The sequence below is a fragment of the Molothrus ater genome, chromosome 4, assembly GCF_012460135.2.
Source record: "Molothrus ater isolate BHLD 08-10-18 breed brown headed cowbird chromosome 4, BPBGC_Mater_1.1, whole genome shotgun sequence".
NCBI lineage: Eukaryota > Metazoa > Chordata > Aves > Passeriformes > Icteridae > Molothrus > Molothrus ater.
The window spans coordinates 60,556,536-60,579,777 of record NC_050481.2 but is presented as its reverse complement, the minus strand read 5'-3'; the positions used below and the strand labels follow the sequence as shown (position 1 = coordinate 60,579,777).

Here is a 23,242-nt window from a genome sequence, read left to right as displayed (position 1 = left end):
ACATCACGTAGTAAAGCAAGCGTGAGTGAGCCACAGGCACACATCCTCAGAGAATTCCTTCTAAGAAGCATAATGGCTGTTATTTTTACACTTTTAATCCCTAGCCTCTCCTTATTACAGCTAATCATCTCAGCAAACGCATTAAAGAGGGCTCTGCAGGTAGTGTAGCATGAGAAATCAATTGCCAACCAAAGCAGCAGTGCTTGCTTCTATAGCAGCATCTTTGACCACACATGGGTTAATATATTGTGAATCTTCCATTTTCCCTTTTGTTTTAGCATGAGTCAAATGCTTTATTCCCATATTCCACAGCATAGTCATTAACTTCATCTATTTATATTGTCATTTTTAATTTGATAGGTGACTGCACAGCAAGGCAGCTTTTAACCAAGTCAGCTGTACATAAAGCCTATAATAAATCCTATTTTCAGGGTGTATATTCCCAGAAGACTCTTCCCCCTCTACTAAGGAATATGTGACTGCTCTAAAACAGGTGCAAGGAAACATTAAAAGTGCATACATATCCGCTCAGACACGTGCTGACACACAAAAGAAAGGAATATTGTACAATCTATCCAGTACAATACAGAAACACAAGTTATGATTGTTAAACTATATATTTCAACTCTTAATTGCAGTCTACTTCCTTCCTGCTAGGCCACTATTTATACCTGTGCATGTTAATTATTCCCTATTGAAAGCAGGAGTTTGTAACACATGCTATTTCTGGGTATTATACCATCACCCACCTAAGGCAGAACCCATCACCAGGGTGAGAAAGATGGGAGAACATCTCCAAGATGATACACTGCAACTTGTCATATCAATGTTTTGACCATTTGTAAAAGAAAATTAGATTCTGACTATGTTTTGTTGAAGGAATTTATACAATGCACACACAAGTCTTGGCAGATGTGGGCAGGTTCTGACCTTGGCCAAACCTTTACTTGTCCCACCTTGTGAGCTGTGGGACACCCCAGCACCACTTCCCCTTGGTACAGCAGACACATATCCTGTGTTTTGAAATTCAGTAGCATGGCAGGTGATTTTTTTTTTTTTTTTTTTTTGGCATGTGTTGGTGCCACTATGAATTTTTTACATAACTGCACAGCAAGACAGATTCTCTTGGGGTGTGTAAAAGGCACCTCTGCTCCAGGGCCAAGGTGGCTTTGCCAGAGATTCACCCACAATGCAGAAAGGGAGTCCAGGCATCCCATACACAGATACAGCAGCCAGCTCTCTGAGCAAAGCACATCTCAAGTACAGAAAATCAGGCCAGCTCTTTCCACCAAACTTGAATCTGAAAATAGTGTTTCTTAAAAAAACTTAAATGAATGCTAAAACATGACTGTTTTAAATGCAAATCCACTGCAAGTTTCACAATGCCACAATAACTTAGAAGAATAAACCTCATTCCATTTCAATGACTCTGAATCTCCCAGGCTTTCTGAAGGAGATGTTCTTGAATCCAACTTTTCTAGAAAAATCATTCCCATAAAAGATCACACCCAAATCCTTTAAAGTGCATAATTATATTCAGTCAAATTAAGGTTTCCCCTAAAAGAAATTTTCTCTTTCCTGTCCTGAGCAGTATTAACATTCATAATAATCAGTGCTGTAAGAAGTTTTAAATATAGCCATAAATTGTACATAATTGTACTGTTTCTATGCACTATTATATAACTGCCTGCAGATGGCTGCATTTCAATGGGAAAAAACACAATGTTTAAAAAAACCCCTGTTCTTTGAGTGTGTTGTTTCTGATTTCTAAATAGTAGTATTGATAATATTAACAATAATAATGACAACAATAATAAAAAAATCAATGCACCCCTTTTACATTTACAGCAGCAAATAGGCTGGTCCCCTCTGTGTAAATCAGTTTCAAATGTGCTCTAGGATTTTTTTTTAATAAAATAATGTAAAAGCTTAAGGCATTACAAAAAGAACTGAAGTTTTAAAAACTTCTCATGCTTTGAATTTTAACTGAACAGGAGCACCATCTCTGTTTATAAGAGATTTTTATTAGGATTAAAAAGCAAATTTAGAGCAACGAGTCTGATATTCTTCTGCTAGTCTGCAGGATTAAAGCTCTTTAAAATGAGAATATCAATATTAAAAATGAATTAACTTTTCAATTATGGCCTGTCCTTGAAATTTTATTTTGCTTTCTACGTCATATAGTTACTGTAGCAGGAGTGCAATAAAGTCAAGGTGCTTCTAATTCTAAATTGCATAGTTGTAAAGTTACCAGAAGGTTTTTAGGGCATTTTTAAAGTGTTGTTTCAAAGAGTCAGTTTTTTCCCTCCTGAAATAAATGAAGAATTTGGATTGATTTTTAAGGAATTCAGAACAGAGCCAAGTATTGTCTTGCTGATGTCTCACACACCGCTTTTCAGATCCAATATTCAGTCTGCTTTACCAGTCACTAACAGCAGAGGTAGGAAGCTGGTAACACACTGGCCAAACAATCAGTAGTAATAAATCAGCAGATAGCTGGGCAAAATACTTCTCTTCCTTTGCAGACATCTTCTGGATTTCACAGCTCCTCACTCTGTTTGTGTTGTTCGGAACCTTCCCACATCAGCAGGGACACCACAGTCACCAGGATAAATCAGGATTAATTTTTGGCCAACCCACAGAATTCCAGTGTGAACTTGGGCTTGACCCAGTAGTTTTCTTCCAGTAAGATACAACACTGCTGTAAATAAACAGGCAAACAAAAACCAGGCCAGATTATAAATCTTCACTTTTACCTAATATGCCAGTCTCTTGGCTATTCCATGACCACTAACAGCACTTGATCTTTGGGGATGGGACCATGTTTACAGTAAATCTGTGCAGCACAGACAGTGCAGTACGTCCCTCAGCTTCTAGATATTAGTGGGTATCAAAGTCCAAGCTCTCAAAAGAATGCTTTAGGGTTCATGGAGTGATGGTTGCTCTTCAGCTGAATGGAACAGTAGGTATTAGAGCCGTGTCTGACAGGAAGATAATATTTTTGACTCTGTGTGGACAAGATAATCACCTTACTTTTAAATTAAATCAAATTCATGTTACTTAAAGAAAAAAGCTGAAATGTTTCTACTCATGAAAAAAATACTGAGAAAGAAAGTGCTAACTAAGATATAACCTATACTTTCTTCTTTATTTTCAAGTAATTTCAAGTGAAAATTTTTTGTTAAGAGAATATTTTGCCTGCACAGCCCTATACACCAACCCATTACAAGCAAATACTATACAGAACATCCTGCTGTTTTTCAGAACACAACACTGCATCCTTGCACAAGACATAACACTAATATGAACCCATGCATACATTATTTATGAGCTCCAATTTCCTCTCTCCCTGACCAGGGCCAGAACTAAGGCCCCAGATTCCTACTCTTATGAAGAACAGTTAGATAGCAGCTAAAGCATAACAAGCTGCTTATTCTGGTTTCATTAATCCAGACTTGGAACACAGCCACTAATAACTGTGTTGGCATTTTTTAAAAGCCTAAGTATCAAACATTTATACCTGAAATTTTCTTAGAAAATGGTAAAATTTAACTATATTAAATAATTAACAACAATTTGTTGGGGACATTCAATTTGTATTGATTTTAAAATCAAAAGCAGCATTTTCTCTTACAGAGAAGGAACTTTTGGGGTTATTCTGGCCAGAAGAATTCCTTTAGGTCTTGTTTGAAAGGCCTCCTTTTGGAAAGAGATTTAAGCGATGCTTCACACCAGCCAGCAATGCATATTCCCTTTTAGTCTCATAAGGTGTTTCTGTTTAATTGCCTTGACTGTTAAAATGCAATTCCAATTTGGATTTTAATCATTCAGTGTGGCCATCAATAGAGTTAGTTTTATCTGCAATAGTGAAGTGTTCCCTTCTCAAATTTCTGTGTCTGTGATGCTGCCCTGAGCTGTCTCTCTGAACTCCACCAACCTACTTCTTTGAGCATGTTCTGAGGCTGATGCATGTTTCTTGTGTATTGTGATTCCTGTTCAAATCTCTTTTCCATAGCCATCTTGTCTTTTTAAACTTAGTACAAACCTAGCACTACAGCAGCAGCAGCAACAACAACAAAACAAATGGAGTGGCAAACTTGTTTATTTTCTCCTTGATTTGAGGCCAGTTTACACCAATTCTGTATAAACCATCAATATAATACTGAGCCAGTTATCATGACCATTCCCAATCTCTGAGGTCTTGGTGACTGGCTCACAGAAACACATTTCTGCTGCATTTACTGGGTCCTCACTGAATCTGGATCAACAGAAATATAACCACGAGCAGCATTTTAGTAGAGGTGCGTTCACAGCCGATGCACGGAGGAGTCAGTCTGGATTGAAACCCCCAGGAAAGCCCAGGCCCGGGAGCTTCAAGCTGATATTCTCTTCCATTCTGACAAAAGAATGAGGTTTTAAATGGCATCAGGATTTAGAGGCGTCCGGCAGCTGAGTTGATCTGACAACTCCGCGTCTAATTCTTGTGTAACATAGAAAATTAAATGGGTCCCTCCCCTGGGCACTCCGTGCCGGACGTGCCCGCACCTGCTGAAGCGGGGACCGAGCGAGGGGACGCGGTCCCCATGGCGTGCGGGGCGGCTCTCCCGGCGCCGCAGCCCCGCGGATCCATCGCGGATCCATCGCGGATCCATCGCGCCCCGAGCGGCGGCGGGCGCGGGGCGGGGCCGCGGGAGGGCCCGGCCGCCGCCGCCCCCGAGGGCGGGCCGCCGGTGACAGCTGGGGAGGGACCGGCAGCGAGGTGCGGCTGCTGCGCCGCTGCTCCGACCGCATCGCGCCGGAGGATCCCCGGCGAAGGAGCGGGCAGGGATCGGCCGGGCCCTGCCGCCGTCGCCGGCCGCGGAGTGGGTGAGTGGCGGCGGGCACGATTTTTATTACTACTGATTGTTTGGGTGATGCGGGGGCGGCGCGGGCACGGCGTGGCAGGGGAGGGAGGACGGAGGGATGGAGGGATGGATGGAGGAATGGATGGATGGATGGATGGATGGAGGGAGGGAGGGAGGATGGATGCTGCCGCGCTCGGAGACTTTGGTCGTGCGAGATGCCTAAGGGAAAAAAGTGCATCCCGGGGCGGGGCGAGGCTGTGCCCCTCTCCGCTCGCCCGTCCGTGCCGGTGACCCGACGGGCGAGGAAGCCCCGGGAAGGGGGCCCGGTCCTTGCGGGGCAGGGGCTGCGCGTCCCCAGGCGGGGCGAGGCGGCTCCGACCCTCCGGTCCCCCGCCGGCCCCCGCCCTCCCGCAACTCCCCCGCAGCCATCAGCGGGCCGGGGCGCGGCCGCGGAGGGGCCGGGACAGCTCCGGGGCTCCCTGTGCTCCCCCCGCCCCGCCGGCAGCCCCGGCACGGCGGCAGGAAGGTCCCGAGCATCCCGGCGCTGCCGCCCGCCCCCGCCCGGGCCGTACCTGCGGTGCCGGGGGTCCCCGGGCAGCCTCCGGCGCGGGCACCTGCTCCTGCAAACCGGGTCCTGCTGGCAGCGATGTTCGAGGAGCGAACCCGAGGCCTGCCCTTGGAGGGCTGGCAGGATGAGGCCTTTATTTTATTTTATTTTTTTTTTTTTTGCAGGGTGCTGGCTGGCTGATATTTACATAATATCTCTGCTTAAATGTGACCTCGTCCCTAATTGGAGGCTTCCTTTGCATTTTCTATGGCAACACTACAGAACAGATCACTCCAGTGGGCTGGATCACAGGAGTACCTGCATACACTGTAATTTTTCTCTCTTGGTTCCCCGTAAAGATTGGTTTGTTCTAGTGGATGGGTGAGATTTTAAAAAAAGTTCTTTACATCAGCCCTTAAGGCAGTGTCTAGGCCTGCAAGTCACTGCAGATTTGCGGGATCTCTAAATTAGAGGAGGATGAACACAGGCTTAACTAACTAGCAATAATTATTTTTGTTGGGTATTTATATATTTACTAGCCTTACAAATTATTTCCATGCACAACACTGCTTAATCAAAACAATCAAAAGAAATTATGTTAATGATAACTGACTGTATTTATTTGTTTTAAAATTAATAGAATTATTAGAAGAAGAAAGAAAATAAATCCTAGCAAATTTTGTAAGGGGGAAGGAATTGAGACCCACTCCATTCAGAGATTCCTTTTGCTCAATGAGATCCCTGCCCTATGCTTAGAACCCATCATGTATACACAGTATTGTCTCTTTTTACACTGTTGGTCTCACTGACAGTAAGCTTGATGTGCCTGTATATTTAACCAGGAGTTGGATTCTGTAATGCTTATTAGGGTCTGCTGTGTTTCATCTCTGTGAGATGCCAGCTTCAGTTTCAAGTTTTATATGGCAAAGGGTGAATATCTTTGTGTTGGTTTTCCAAAACCTGCTGAAAATTAGTGTTTTGTGATTTTAAGACACACTAATTCATGGTGCATTTAGGCAAGAAGGTTTTTCTAAAGACCTTTAAATTTTGCCTTAATTATCTTTTGACATGATGTTTTTGTTCTGCATTGAAAAACCATGTCTTTTTGTTAATAATGCTAAAATTAGTTACTGTGATACAAAGGCTGGGATACTGTGTATGGCTTAGAACATTTGTTTTCTGTCTCTGCTCTGTTTGTACTTCTTGGTTCACTGGGATGACTTTGTTTCTTGCACCTGAGGTCTTTTGAGGTTTGAGCTTTTTGTTTCTGGATGGGTGCACGTAGTTAGGTTGTTAATACTAATCTAATCTTTGAATAGATATATTGGAGATTCAAACAGAAAGGCCAAGAATCTTGGATCTCGTGGAAAAGGTGATTCTTCTCATGGGTGGAGAGACCCATGAGTTGGGAGAGGTGCTCTACAAGTTCAAGGAGGTCACTCCTGGGACTCCTTCACTGAGGCACTGGGGCTTGGGGCTTGTCTGCTACAGGCTGACGCAAGTTCTGTAAGAGGCCATTGGGGTAGAGATTTGCCTAGCATGTTTAAGTTCTCCTGCATGCAGATGAAGGCTTTTTGTTTCCATTTGCTTTTTGGAAGTGCTCTGCTCTGAGCAATGCTCACTCTCCACTTAAATGAATGCTCCTTTAGTGTCTTAGATCGTTGTTACGGGAATGCAGGAGTTGGGAATATCCTCAAAAGAGGCCATGTGTTGAATCTGAGGTATAAATGAGGCTTGAACTGAAAGAGATGTGCTCTGTTAAAATGTTAATTCCAGGACACAGTGATGGAGCAGAGGTTTCTTAAGAGTCTTCTCTTAGAGGTCCATCTCATTCAAGCTCATGTTTTGTTTTCCATAGTTAGTACCCATTGTCCACAGCACCATCTTCATTGCAGTTCATCCCAGCTCTGCTGTCAGTTTCTGCCTTTAAGTGTAATTTGTCAGTATGCAAATGTTTATAGTTAATTCCATGTATAGATTGTTTTTTCCTGTAGAACATTTTGGTTGGATTATGATAGAAGATGGGAGATGTAGGAGTAGCAAGTCTATGAAGAAGGAAATGGGCATGGGCTGTATTTCTGGATTGTGTAAGGCCAGATGGAGCTGGCTTAAATACATGCCAGGGAGCAGAAAATACTGAAGAATGTGAAATTGGATTGCCCCTTTGTATAAAAGCAAAGTTGGTTGCATGCTGCTTCTGTGTAAGAGGATATTTGGTCAGGTACAGCTGATTATTGCGTCTCCATTTATTAATGTTGAACCAAAGTTGCTCTGCCATCAATCAAAGGAATATCAAACCCTTCCTCATGTCCTTGTCTGTAATCCTGATTTTTTTTTTTTCTCTCAACTTTCATTAACTCTGTTCTGCTTCATTTTGAAGGCACAATATTCAGAATATACACAAAGCCTTAATTGCAGCTTTGTGTACTGATATGCACAGACACATTCCATCTCTTGTTTCTCATTTAAAAAATTCCATATTTAGAACAATTGTTAATTTAGGGTACTTACTGCAATGTTACTCAGCATTAGCAAGGAAAATCCATTTCATGGTCATTGTTTTCTCCACATATTACAATAAAATATCTTGAGTTAATGATCTAAAAATGTGGGGCTTTTTCCATCTTGGGAAGTTTTATTCCTGTATGCAAATTTTGTTACTTCTGTTTAGTTTTTGCTAAGGTTTTTTAAAATAGCAAACTTCATCAGCCCTAACTTCAGTAATAGGGAAAAATCTATAGTAGTTCAGTCAAAGTGATGCAGATTCATTGTCAGTGGGGCAAAATGGAACCACAGTAGTAGTTTAAACTAATTTTTAAACTAATTTGATACTTCCATCCTTTGCACATTATTGTAAATGATAGAACTTTCTTTGGCAGATGGGATGCTTTTGTAGGCCTTTCTTAGAAATCACTAAAACATGGTTGGTAACTTCCTTACTTGCAATACTTCATCACTTTGTTTGTCTAATAAGAATGGCAGCTGAAGAGAAGCTTCTGCCATGTGCTGTGGTGGGTGAGGTCTTCCCCTTTTTCTCCCAACACAATCCAGGCTCATAGATCTGGCATTTAATTCCACAGCTGCCTTTGGATTTGATGCAGTCTTTCTTTACCATGTAGGCTCTCAAACACATGCATAAATGCACATGAAGAGCCAGATATATTTGGGAAGCTCCCACCTGGAGCTGTTAAGTTGGACAGGAATGGATAAGGTGCTTGATGTAGTGAGGAATACAGTGGGAATTTAGTTAGTTTATTTTTGTTCTGTTAGTTAACAGAAACTTGTAGTCAGTCTGTATCTTGTACACAAAGAGAAATTAATGTTGATGAAGGCAAAGATACAGAGTGGTAATTTCTAATTTATCTTCAAATCCTTGGTTTTAAGAGAGGGTTACCTAATGCACATTTTATAAAAACATAAACATACATACACATTAGGTTGTTCTGGTGCTTTCCTGTTAACATGCTGAATAATCCAATAAACTGAAACCAGCTTCTGGATGTAAAAGTGAAATTGAAGCAAAATTACTTAAATTGTGTAATGTTTAGAAGTAATGAATAGACTTTTTTATCATTTTTATGTCATCCTCGAAAAGCTCATACAACATTGGTTTGCTTTGCTTTGACTTTACTTTGTTTTTAGTGGAAGATGGCTGAAGGACATCTTTGGTTTTTTCTGATAGTAAGAGAACTTTGATGTAGATATTAGTTAATTTGTGTCCTGCAGATGTTTTTAAAAACCTATATATTTATCCTGCAAGCTGGCATTCTGTAATCAGTGTAAAATTAAGAGAGGAGCTATTTATATTAAATGTATTTGTTCATGTCCTGCTTATTTGTTCCTTATTAATGATGAATATAGAAGGATCAAGATGTCTCTCCTAACTCTTTGAAGTTTCTGTTCAGTTTTCTTCTCACTTTTAGCCCATCTTAACACCATGTTGCCCACTATATAGGACCCTACCTTGATATTAAGGGAAATGAGAGCTCTTTCAGAAAATATGTTTTTTCGTATTTCCTAGTCCATTTAAATTTAACTTGCATTTGACAAGACATTATGATTGAAAGCTTTGAGTTGCCCTTGTGATAGCTGTTACCTTTCCATCCAGGAAGGAAGTGTCAGTAGAGTCACACAGCTGCATTCTGCAGTTTCACTTTTGATTCAGCACTGATGCTCAGCATGTGCTGCAGATGAAATGTTTGGCTTCCTGGGTGTAACCTCAATCAATGGTGTCCCTTTGGCCATGGTCAGCATCATTTTCAGCCTTCATTATGGGCACGGTCTGCATATCTGATTGCTTTGACTTTGCTGTGCAGGTGAGGAGGTGATTTTTTTTGTTTTCCCTTGTGAGTATAACTAAAATTTAATCCTAACATTATCTATTTATTTTAAGATGGGGTGAGCCTCATCTTGGTGCAATTGAAACTGAGGTGCTACTATTGTTGTTATTATTATTGTTTTTTGTATGATGAGAGTAAGAGTGAGCCATTGCAGATCAATCCTCTGTGGATTCTTCCAAAATTAACTTATTCTTCTTCTTCAACAGTCAGAACAAGGAACATCTTATCTAACTAAAATAGACTATTTTAGTAAGACTTTCCAAAATGTCAGTGATTATGAGGCTGAGATTTTATTTTCTTTTTCTTTTTTCTATCCAGAGCGGTATCCAGCATCTGGTAGGTTTTTATTTACTGCTCTATCATGCTTCTGTTTGTGCAAAAAAGTGTCCAATATTTTGCATTTCTTCTTACTAGCTTGCATTTGAACTACCACCCAAAGATACAAGCCTTGTTTTCTTGTGAACTGCTAATTCTCTGAACAAGCTTATTATCCATGTTTATAAATACTTGTGGTGATGTGATGCGTGTCTGCCCTGAGTCTAATCAGGACATGTTTCCAGGGTGAAGGTTTTACTTCGTGAGACAGTGATTCTCATTCTGTTTGAGTCCCTAAGATGCAAGTATTTCTCTGATTTTGAAGTAACTGCTTCCTGTAGTGATTTCTGCACTATCTGCATCCTGTCAGATGGACAGAGTGTGTTGGGAGGTGCTCCTTCTCTATATTGCTTAGAAATGAGAAATTAAACCCCAAGAAGAGACTTTTTACCATATCAAGGTGTAAAGCAGTACTTTCACAATGTTTTTACCATATGTTGATCTTCTTGAGTCACATCTTGGCATTTCCTGTAGAACAGATCATGACTCAATCATTTATTGCTAAGCTTGTTAGATATAGACTATATTATAATTATACTCTGCTAATTTAGTGTGGCAGACATTTATTTCTTATAAAATAATTAATTACTTTTTCCTCTTGAATCCTTTTCTGGACTCTCTAGTTATTAAACAAACAAGCAAGCAAGAAAGATCTGCGATGATATTTTATCACACCTTCTTGTGTTCTTTGAGATGCACTCATTTTAAGGAAGACCAATTGATAATTTATCTGCACTATGGCAAAAGAAAATAATTCAGCTGACCAGTAAGGATGATGAACTTAATTCTTACCAAGGCAGACTTCAGCTTCTCTGTGCAGCATAATCCTTCTCAAGATAATCATCCTGTTAGCTCCTGCATGAGGCTTTGGCCTCTACCACGTAGGATGGGAGGGAGGATGGGATGCTGTGCCCCAGCACTTACTGTCTGTTCTGGTAATTCTGAGTTTTTTTAGTAAAATGCCAAACTCTTACTAAAAACTTTAATTACATTTGCTGTAGCCTGGCTTCCTACGGAAATGAGCCTTAAATGCTTCTGCTGTCTCTGAGTCCCCTATGACTAATTTTTGCATTTGTTGGACAATTTCAAACTACATGTGTGAAATGGTTGAAGTCTTGAAGGTAAATCTCCTACTCCAGAACTTAAGACATATGTGCTTGATTGCAGAGGTTAGGTAAGCCTTTTTCTTTGTATTTTTGGTCAAGTTCACTGATAAATGGCATTAACTAGCATTCTTTGCAATGAGTCACCTTGAAAAATGAATATTTTGGACTATTTTGTTCCTGACAACTCATTATATCCCTTTATTAATGTTTTCTTGTTTGGTTTGGAGGGGGGAGGTGTTTGTTTGTTTATTTTGAGTTTTGTCTGGCTTTGTTTGGATTTTTTTTGTAGATTGCCATCATATGCTGAAATTTCTCAGAATTTTTTAGATTCTGTATTTGACCAGCTGGGAGGCTGGAGCTATTACTATGTCTTGAAGCAAAAATGCAAAGCTTTCCTGCATTCAGCTAACTACCAACCCTGTCTTTATGTCAATAACCAATATTTTGTGTATATATTACTGCTTGCAGATTTTTTTTTTTTGGGCTACCGTCAACTGTGTAAGAAAGCCTGAAATATTTTTAGGATTTTTTGTACTTTTTTTCCCCATCTTTTCACCTTAGTCTTTCCTAGATTATGTATAGTCTAAAAAGTAGTTGCCTACTTCTGCATCAAAAAGGGAGCTGTGACATAGCCATGGTTAGGTATATCTGAGCTAGATTTAGTCTGTCTATTTAGTGAGCTATTAGGAATGTAGGTATTGGGTAAAAAAGCTGTGCTTTTTAAGAGTAAAATTTTAAATGCTGAGAATTTTGTGTGTACTCAGAAAATACTCCAAGAATTAATATACAGATAGATTTGTTTCATCAGCCTATCTGATGAACTGGGTGAAATAGAAGATTCCTGCACACTAGCACTTTAACATAATTGCATAATAATGATAAATTATGCTTTACAAGGGGATGTGTTTGAGATGTGTCTTATTTAAACAGTGTTTAAGCTCTAATCACAGCACTTAGTGTACTTAATATATGTATTGTCCAGGAACTGAGGAGAGGCTAATCCTTCAAATAGCACAAAAGCAACACAGGATTCCAATTATTTGCTATTTCCTCACACAAAGTAGAGAAAAATCTAAAACCTTTAGAGGGATGCTTTCCCTTATCACTTGAGGTAATAAATAGAGTGCATTTTTTGAGATTTAAATGTAAGTATAAAATCAGTAAAGCAGAGCTGTAAATGTCGTGATTGTCAAGAACAATAATTTTAATCTGCAGAAAACCTCCCCAATATATACTGCAGGTTTGCTCTTTCATACCCAGTCCAGAATCTCTAGCCTTTGTACATCTGATGCAAAAATGCATTGCTGCTTCAGCTGCCATAATCAGCTGTAACTAGCATGTGGACTAAGGGAGCTTGAAAAAATCCATGATCCTGCACTGGAATGCAGTAATTGCCAGCTCCTTACTGGGAGGTGGGACCAAATGTGTGAATCTATCACAGCATGAAGTTTAGCTCTGTGGAATGACTCTCCTGCTCTAGTTATTTCAGATACTCTGGAATAGCATCTCTGTTTCTCAAGGAAATTATTTTTATTGGTATATAAATAAAGAGGGAGAAGGAAGAATGAAAATGGATGCTGTATTCTGAACTGTCTATAAGGGAGTAACTATTTCCATGGTCAGTCTTCATATGAAAACAAGTCTGAAGAAGCTGTATGGGGAGTAGACAAGTCAAGAATGGTGAGAAAGATGCAGAAGGAAATGAATGAGTTAAAAAATATGCTGCAGAGAAAATGAAGAAGAGTGGGCGTCTGTAGGCAGCTTTGTTGATGTCAAAATGCTGCATGTTCTCATTTTGTTGTGCTTTGTCGTGATGGAGGAGTACATGTTCTGCACAGATGAAGCCATGTCATTCTGTTTTCTGAAATAATTTTTTTTAATGTAGAAGGAACCATTAAGTCTGAGATACATTCTTTAACAATGAAGCTGTGCAACATGAAACTCTTATTTTGGGGGGTTTTGAATTACACAAAGCATTTTTTCTTTTTCCTGTTTCATATTGCCTGAGATGCACCCCACCCTGTGGGTGATAGAAATGTTGTCATGGCTTCTCCTTTGCAAAGGCTGTAGATTTTAAAGTAGAAAAATAAGAACCCTCTTGACATTGACTCATTTGGTTCTGATCTCAGCTGCAGTCTGTATAACATGGATCCATCATCCATACTTTCATCACCTTTATTGCATGAGTTCTGAATTTGCACTGGATGTAAATAACACTCAGTCTAGGCAGTGAGATTGACAGTAGGAGTTACACTTACTGTGGCCCTGACCTCTGTGCATGGGAAGAGCTGCTACAGTTTTGGGGCATTGATTACATATATATCATTCTTCAATCAGCAGTAAGTAATCTGAAGTGAATTCTAAAGTTTGGATTTTTTTCCCCAGCTTTTAGCATGGCCCATGCTGCAGGTGTTTCGGACTGATGAAACCTGCCCTGAAAAGGGGGACTGTAAGTTGGTGCTTGTATGGATTCCAAGAATTTTAGTAGATAAATGTGACTTTGGAGCCACAGAAGAAAACTTAAATGATTGAAGAAGTACACAGACCTTCTTCTGTGGTGCTCTTTATATTAGTATAAAACTAACACAGTACACTTACTAATTTCAATGTCAATAAATATAATCAGGTTGTATTGTAGTTCTGAGACTCATTAAACCTACCTGTGAAAATCCATGTAACAAACCTTTGTATCATCCATACCTGTGTTTTTAGGACTTCATTGGTTGTCCTTAGTTTTGTTTTCAGTTCATGTGCTAAGCCCTTTCATTTGAACTGCCCTAGAACTTACTCTTAGCATTTTTCAGTAGGATTCAGTGTTCAGGAGCTGTATTCATCCAGTGATGCATTTGACCTCCAACTGCATGTGCTGTCTGTTCTATTTGGTGGCAGACCTCAGACCTGGATGAAGTTTCCCAGAAGGTGGGGACAACATGTAGAAGGCGCTGGAGATGCACCAGCAATAATTCTGTGTTTGTTTCTGAAGTTAGAGTTGTTGACTAGTCATGAAGGAGATCTGTGTGCTAACCTGGCAAACCACAGTTCCTGGCTATGTGGTTTTGCCTGTGTTGATAATTGCTGTAGACTTGATAGACTGACACTTTGGGTGCAGGACAGGGGGTATATTCCTGCAGCCTCCCAGTCCCTAGGGATGGATGGGGATGGTAGGTTTTGGATGACAAGAAATGGTTGTGCCTTTGAAGCAGTGTGTACATGCAGTGTTTCCCTCATTGTGGCCAGTGAGAAGGATAAAGCAATAAAGAAGGCAGCGACTATTGCCCTGAGAGTGCTGGTTTGTCAGCTCACTACAGGTCTGTGAGCCTCCAGTTGGATGTTTGGAAGTGAGTGCTTGGTTGCAGTGAGTTGTGCAGGTGGCAGGTGCTCCTGCCTACTGAAAAAATGAAGAGTCAGTTTTGAGACTGGTCTTTCTGCGTGATTCTGTCAGTAATGTGGATCCCTGCAGCTTCCATGTTGCATGGAGCACATAAGCAGGGTAAATAATGCTCATGCTTTGGTAGCTCTCAGCAGACCTACATCAGCGTGGAAATCTCAGATGTTGCGCATTGGGTACAAAGGTCTTACCTGTTCTTGCCAGATAGGATTTAACTTTCTCTAAGTAACATATTACATAGTCTTTTTTAATGTTTTGAGAACTTTGTTAATTTTTGCTGTGGCTTTTAAAACTGGGCTTGGCTCGAAGGTGTTTGGTGGAAATGCTGCATGTCACATTAATTTAGGGTGCTGAAGGTGCTCATGCAAACACTATTGGTATGGGATCATGGCCATTGCTGTCCTCATTGTAACTTGCTGTGCAAAGAGCACATATGCAACTCCAGAGGAAAAAAGACCTCACTCTATGTCTTTATGAAGGCCACTGTTGCAGAGATGAGAAACATTTCATCTTAACATAAATTTGGGAGAGGTTAGTCAACCTGATTGTGTTCTTAATCTGGTGTAGTAAACTGCAGGCCTGTCCTCTACATCTGCTTTAGCTGGATGTCAATTCAGAGAACTGTGGTACACAGAAGCTCTGTCCTGTGACACTTCTGGGGTAACACATAAAATTGTACTAGAGTTGTTAAACAAAATATCAAGAGCAGAGAGATGGCTTGAAGCACCTGTGTTCAAGTTCCTGAGCAAGGCTTCTGTGACTATTCATAATTTCTCTTCAATGGAAAACTATCAAGTAGTTCTGGATTTTTTTGGAGGGTTGTTTTTTTTTTTTTCCAGGTAAATATTTTCAGTGTGCTCCACTGAGATGTTATGACTCACTGACAGCAAAAATCATTCCCTTTGGAACCTGCTTGTAGGGGAATAGAATATAGGTAAATAAAGGTAGTATAGCAAGTAATCTAACCCCCAAAGAGTTGCAGCTGGGTTAATTATTAAAGATTAGGAGCAGGGCTGACTTTAACAGGCCACAGTTGTAGCCAATAAGAAGAGTGTTATAAAAGAGTGGATTGGTTGGTTGAGGGGAACTGGAGTCAGTTGGCTGCTGTGAGGAGAAGGAAGAGTCAGTGCCTAGAGGAGCTGCCTGCAAGAAACATCAAGGCGGTATGAAACTCTAGTGATATGGGAGCCTTGCAGTGTAATGACAATAGAACTCTTGCACTATAATGTCAACACCTGGTCCTGCACATTCTGACTGTGGACCCCTGGTTTGTTCCTGGTCTTCTTTCCTTGGCCACTTTTATCCTTTTGACTTACAGCTGGTTAAACAAGACCACATGTACTCTAGCTTGACACCCCTTTACAGAGACTTCACCCCGTTGATTAAGGAGTGCTTATTTTTTCAGGTATTTTAAAGTATGTCCCAATACCATCTTCTGTGCTGTAGGAAGGTTATAGATCTCATTGGAGGAGTGTGTTCTGTGATTCTCTAGTTAGCATTCTGCGTTGTGGTATCATGGGTTGTTTGACTTAGGTGAGCAAGATGTTGGAGAAATGGTGGCTGAAGACCTAAATGCTGTTTAAATAAATATAAACTAATAAAGACCTGAGTCCAAGAGGAATGTTGGAAATGAGTTGCAGGAAATCCTGACTTGTAGAGCTGTAGAGTGGCACTGAAGACTGTGAACCCTTGGTTCTGTCATCTGGGCTTCAAATGAGATTGATATAGTTGAAGTACCTATGCAGATGTGAAAATGAAGCTTTATCCTAGAACCATGGCAAGCAGAGGTTCAAAGGCAGCTCTGTGTTGGCAATATCTTTTCTGCATGCTGTCAGTAGTGTTTTTGCCAATATATAACTTAGAATAAAGCTGCAGTGTAGTATGCAATATTGGTCTCAATGGGACTGTCAGGTTAAAGCAGTGTTCTGATTTTGGAAATTCATAGTTTCAAGCAGATCAATTAAATATCAAAGCTTCATTACTTAAGAAGTTTCATTAAATTTTGCGTTTCTTTCTCTGGTTTTGTAATGTTGGAGTAGATTGCTGTGGTGTTTGTGTTGAAAAATCAGGTAAACAATCAATTTTTTTTTTTTACTACAAGAGAAAAAAAAACAACAGGAAAGCATTTCTAAGAACACTGGGTTTTTTACAGGGGCCTTAACTTGCAGTATGTGGTCAGACTTGTATATTTGAGTGCTTTTTGCCTTGGATATTCCTGTAGTGATGCTGAGCAATACAATTCAGAATTGATGTCTACATCACTGCAAGTAGCAGAGAGACAATCTGCCAGTTGGCTCAGAATTTGACTCTGCTTCTGTTCCTGAGTAGATGTGTGGGGAATAATAGTCTCTGTGCAGAGATTTATTTCATCTTTTAATGCCAAGGGAACTTGATTTCCTGTGTCTGTGTTTGGAGTGCTGGCTATGGAAGTATGTCAAGGAGACAAAACTATCATCCTGTTTCTGATAAGGCAGAAAGCAGTGTACTCAAAACTGGTGGTTGTTTAGTTATTCTGCCTATCCACATGGCAGAAAAGCAATAAATTCCTTGGTCATCCTTCTGGACAAGATACTGAGCCAGCAGGAAGATGCCACATTCATAGTGTTGATCTGTAAGCCGGAGCTCAGCTTTGCATTTTCTAACTTTGCTAAAAGTCATTCTATTTCTGGTAAGTAGAATTTATATGCTGATGTTTCATATGGCTGTACCATAATCTGAATATTACTGTATAGATAGTTGATACACTTCCTCTTTTTTCTTTATAGCATGATTTCTCACTTAGAGAGGTTTTCTTCCTTCTTTATTCATGAAGCACCTAAGCCTCCTGTGTAAGTTGAATTTCAGCTCTTTTTGCTATGTTTCATTCTGCATTTCCTTTTTACATAATTGCTTCTTTTCTTCCATTGATATTATCTTTCTTTGTAGGATAGAATATATATATATTTCAGTCTGCACAGATCATTATGCATTTGTGTAAGACATTTTAATGAATATTCATAATTTGTCTTTATTTTATGCATTTGTAATAATAAATGTTAGTAATCAGATTCAAATTTACCTTTATAATGCTGAAGGAATGTATTTTATAATTTTACAGGTGCTAAGCATGGAATTTCTTTCTGAATTCAACATCAGCTTTTTACTTCAAGAGCATGTCATATTGTATAACTTTAAATTTCCAGAGTATTTACAGTGTTTTTGTTAAATGATTTTTTTCTGAATTGCCCTTACATTAAGAAAAGTGACCTTTTTGTCGTTTCTTAAATAGCAAGCTACTTATTTTCTAATTTCTTATTTTTGCTTTTAGTTAGCTTACTACTTGGCTCACCAATACCTTTTCTTTTTCTCTTTGAGTGAGTGCAACCACCCTTCTAAGTTTTGAATATGTTATAAATACTTTATTGAGAGCTTGAGGCTCAGTCAGCATGCTGAGTCATTGTTTAATGCCAGGTTTTCTACTGATTGTATTGTTTTCTTCTTGGACATACAGATTGGCTTTCTTGAGCTTGAGAAGAATGCTAAAAATCAATCTTTCAGTTTGCCAAAGCCACATTCACAGAAAATTAACTTTTAGACTGTTCCCTTCCCAATCTTTCACCTCCTTGTGCAGAATATGATGCACACAAAGATGTAGCTGCTTGTGAGATGGTTCAGTGCCTTCCCCTTTTCTGCACTTTATCTGAATGACTGGGTTGTTGCAGGAGGATTCACATCTCCCTCTCTCCCATTAGGATTAATGTATTTCATGTGAACAGCCAAGCCAATGACAAAATTTCTGCTAGATGGGAGGCCATTATTTGTTGCTTTCCTGTCATCAAGTTTTTTTTTATAAAACATTTAGGTAAAATAAATGAAAACTGTTTATCTTTGAGGCACCTCTGTGTTTCCTTTGTGAAGAGCTAAATTAGTAAAAGCACTTCCCACTGGACTTCAGCTTTAGCTTTGCAGGGAAATAATTAGCATTTGAAGCCAAGATACCGTGTTTATGGTCTGTTGGCCTTGTTTGGTTTTGGGAATGCCATGTTTCCATGCCTAGTATAGTTGCTCTGCCCTGAATCTTGAAATCTGTGGACCTGATACAGTAACAGAGAAAGACCTGTGAGTGCCCTAGAGAAAATGTGATGTTCAGAAATGACATCTCTTTGAACTGAGTTTTTAGTGCTTTTCCTCTATGTGCAATATCAGCAGACACAGTGTACAGAAGGCAATTAGAGACACTGAAATTCAAACTATTTATATATATATATGCATTTTTTGTGTTGGGATCATTTGTTGAGATGAACTTCAAGTGAAGAACCCTTTAAACAAATGTGTAAACGATGGGAACTGAAGTTGTGTGATACGATGACAAATTTTAATGATGAATTCTTAACTATTTCCTCTGTTTTTAGTAATATTTTTCCTGTCTTTGTTTCTTACATCACAGTTTTGCGTTTCATGCTGTGCTTGATTTCAAGCAAGATGACTTGGGTCAGAAAGCATGTTCTGAACAGCTTTATCCTTTTCCCATCTGTAATCTTAATGTGGTGCTCTTCCCATACACCTTTTGTCACTACAGCTGTCTTTCAGCATGCAGGGGTGATCTAAACTGCTTTTAGCATTTCATTAATGTCACTTTTGATCAGCTGGCAGATGTTGCCATGCACCCCAGCCCTGCTGATCCCCACGTGCCATATGTGCCTGCTGGGCAGCTGGTGGGATGCAGGACCCTCAGCTGGGGAAGCACGGCTCTCAGAGGATGCTCTCTGAAAGATGAAGACCTCTCTGAGATGGATGAGCATCCTTGTCAGTAGATTTTTCAAGGGAAAAAGAGGCCACTGTGATAAGAACTTAACACATAATTTGAGTGCTAAAGCATCTTTCAGTAATTTCTTCATGTGTTCATTGACTTGTAAATGCAGGCATCTGCTCTCTCTAGTGAATGCTCTAGTGTCAAAGAACTCGCCAATCTTTTTACTTACCTAATTCCATTGACTGCATATTCCCCCGCCTTAGGAATCTCTTCTTTAATAACACTGACTACAGTTATATAGCAAATGTAATACAAATAAAGTGTCTGGAATAAAATATGGGATAAATTAGGCAGAAGTTTATTTTTAGGTTACTGATTATATTGATGATTGCCAGTTATTAACAAGAGTACTCTTTGTGCTATGCAGCAATTTTTACAATGAAGTTGTACTCTCATCATTGAGTTGTCATGAAAAAGAGCAGGGAACTTGCTGGCAGGCCTATCTGGGTTAGGCTGCACTAACTCATTACAAACTCCTGAAGTAGGATTACATAAATGGGACCCTGTCTTCTCAGGTTAAATATAGTTCTGTAGTTATCTAATATGTGGCTGCTGTAAAATCTATGTTGACTGGCAGCAGTAGTCTGATCTGTCCACCTTTTCAGTGCTATGCTTAAAGCAAGACAACCAAAACACAAGATTCCATCTTTAATGGAATTCAGTGTGAATTTATTGCTGTTATTTGAGGTGTGTTGGGTTTTTTAAAAATGAAAATATTAACAAGTCAGACTGGAATAAACTTGAAATATGTACATCACAATTGTCCCTAATCTACAGTATCTTAATCAAGTTATTAAAAAAAAATTATTTACTTTTCTTGACTTAGGCTATAATCGTGAATCTTATTTCAGCAAAAGTAGAGATGATGTTAGTTCTAAAAAATCTATAAAATAAAATACATATTTTGCATTATATCACAATAACAGAGAGAGTAAAGGAAATGTATTCATTCTATAGGAATAGATATAGTCCCTTGATGTCTTTTTTTGAACTGCTAGATTTACATCAAAATTAGAAGTTCATGACATAGTTCATAGAAGCAGTGTTCCTTAGTGAGATTTGGAATATTATTTTTATTTTTATATTGCTGCTCTGTACTTCTATAATTATTTTAAAACACAATTTTCCGGGGACATTATTCTAATTTTTGCTTTCCATTCAAAAGGTTGAAAAAAAAACCCAAACAAAAACCCAAAAAATGCCCTTTTTCTAACATTAGAGTTCAGGTAGGTTTTAAACATCTTTATCAATTTCTTTGTAGGAGCTTACCTTGACCTGCAGTCAAAAATGCCATTTTTTCATACAGTTGTCAGGATGCATATTTGTGTGTGTTCATTAGGTGGACCTGTATATGTTAGTGGTTATACACAGCAGTCACATAGATTGAAAAGATTCTTTCCAGTGCCTTGATTTACCATTTTGATCTCAAAAAGCCTTTTGTTGAATGAATGAACTGTGATGTTCATTCTGCTGGGGCTCTGAGCAACCCAGCTCAGTGGGAGGTGCCCCTGCCCATGGCAAGGGGTAGGAATGATCTTTATGGTCCCTTCCAACCCAAACCAGTCTGGGATTGTGAGCAGGGCTGCATTTCACAGTGCTGAACTCTCCCGCTTCTCCCTGTTACAGCCTGAGCTGCATTTCTTAGTGCAGCCTTGCATTTTATCTGTGAGTGTGTGGGGCACACCAGAGCTGAAGTTGTGCTGTCAGTGCCACGACTGCTGAAGGTGCATGTGTGCACATCCAGCACAGAGCATGGCTCGAAATGAGGGGGAGGCCTTAGCTGAAGACGTGATGAGCATAATTCATATTCATAATTGCTGTTGAAATTTTTGTTCTCAGATAAATGTGGACAAGTCTGATAAGGTTATGCCATGTCCACCGAGTAGGGTCCAGTTATAAGTTCAAGTCATAGTAGTAAATTTATTTCTATAAAAGAAAATCTCTGAGTAGCTGGGAATCTCAGTCCTTTGTTTAATTCACTGCTGCAAGAAAATTCTCTGGGTTTTATATATTATTGCATCCTTAACAGATTGTTTACATTAATAAGTTAATGAGAACATAAAGTAATTAATTTCATTCTCTTAATTTGCTAAAGAAAAGGAAAATTATTTATTGGCCTTAAGTCTTTATTTGAAAGTCTAGGAGCTGTGGAAATCATACATGTGGAATAAACCAAATTCTCACAGGAGTATTTCCTTTAGAAACATCTCACTGTTTTTTATGACAGGCTTCTAAATAAAGATATAAAGTTGTTTTATGGCTTGCTTTAGAAATGTAAAAGGCAAGGGCAATATTTTTGCTGTACTTCAGGGGTTTTCTGGTAGAAGGAAGCTTAGATATGGAACAATAGTAAGAAAATAGGCCTTTCTGATAAATCACAATGAGAATTTAGTGCTTGAGACCAAACACAGCTTGATGTAAGGGATTTTCAGAGAACTCTCATAAATCCAGTATCCAAGATCAGAACTGAAGAAAATGTGGTGTTTTTTTAAAACTTGCAGAAGACAAATATAGTTGGCTATTGCAACACATTCTGTTTCCATTGCTTTAAAATTTTTTTTAATCCTCAGCTATAAGGAAAAAAAAATAAACCTGAAAACTGGCAAGGTTTTATTTTCAAATAACATTTTTTACAAACACTTTTATTTAAAATAGATTTCCTTATTTTTGCTTTATTTGTATTATTTTACCAGGCACAGAGCAGCATTTAGGAAGTACTTCTAGTTAACCAGTAAATTTTAAACAATTTTGGCTTTTTGTTAGCTTCCCAGAAAAACTTCTCAGATTACATCTGAAAATACAGCTGATACTTCCATTGCTTCCACTTGAATTTTAGGCCTTTTGAACAAGGACTACCCTGTACTATTAATTCTAGCTTTGTTGTCAAGGAAATAAATGTGATAATGCATCCAGTATGTTCTAGCATGTGTTAAAAGTATTGTAGACATGTGACATATGCTTTAACAAGATGTGGCTTTGCTAGTTTGAGTCTTTCCTTGAGCTTTTTATCTGTGCCAGCTTAGGTTGGGTTTTTTTCATCTGGACAAGACTTACAGTATTTTCACAGCTGTGTTTTTGACCCCTAGATAAAGGCAGAGTGTTTATGTGACAAGCAGTCATTTTCAGCTAGGTTCTCCTTGCTTTTCTGGAATTTCAAGTTATAATGATTGTTAATGGTGTAAGTAAACTACATTGTCCAGATGAACTCTGAAATTGATTGCTTTTCAACTCACACAGTAATTGATGCTCTTGGTATATTTGGGTGTATGTTTAATACTTTGATTGATGATCTAGAAATAAGTTCCAGGATAGCAAAATTACTGCCAAACAATTTTTATTTTGGAGTAGGTGAATGAACATAAATTGCCCTCTATAGTCTGGGAGGAATGTCTTATTATCAGGATATTTTGCAGGTGTTACTACAAAAAAGGCCTTCTATCAGCAGTCAATGTATCTAATTTACATTTCAAATTATTTAGAGTATAGTATTTGCCTGAAATGTGACACATGGGTTAGTAATAATTGGTTACAAAGTTACAAGTTTCATATTTAAGTTAGAAAATGTGGACAGAAGCTGTAAGAGAGTGGTTTGTAAGGCCAGCAGCCACAGAGCAGCTGTATTTCTGCCTGAAATTTCTTAGAAGGATGTGCAGATGAACTGCATTGAATTGCTATTGCATGCCCTAGGTGGTTACTAAATGCATCAGTAATTTCTACTTCTTAGAAGTCTTGGCTTGCTCACTGTTTATAATTTTTTATGTTATTGGCTAATATGCAAATTCTTTCTAGGCAGGAAAAGTGAAAATACTCAGGTGAAATCCAGGTCACGGCTGCCTTGCTTTGTGTTTTG

At 39.0% G+C, this 23,242-nt stretch overlaps 1 protein-coding gene across 4 annotated transcripts in view; it reads left to right on the top strand.

Moving 5' to 3' along the window:
- Window positions 1-4,748: 4,748 nt before the first annotated feature.
- The window catches only part of JAKMIP1 (janus kinase and microtubule interacting protein 1), a 228,491-nt gene continuing 209,997 nt past the window's right edge, over window positions 4,749-23,242 (top strand). For all 4 annotated transcript variants that reach the window (XM_054514757.1, XM_054514760.1, XM_054514756.1 and 1 more), the window contains exons 1-2: window positions 4,749-4,866; window positions 5,577-5,720. The gene's annotated coding sequence lies outside the window, so the exon portion shown is untranslated. The remainder of the gene's footprint in view (window positions 4,867-5,576; window positions 5,721-23,242) is intronic.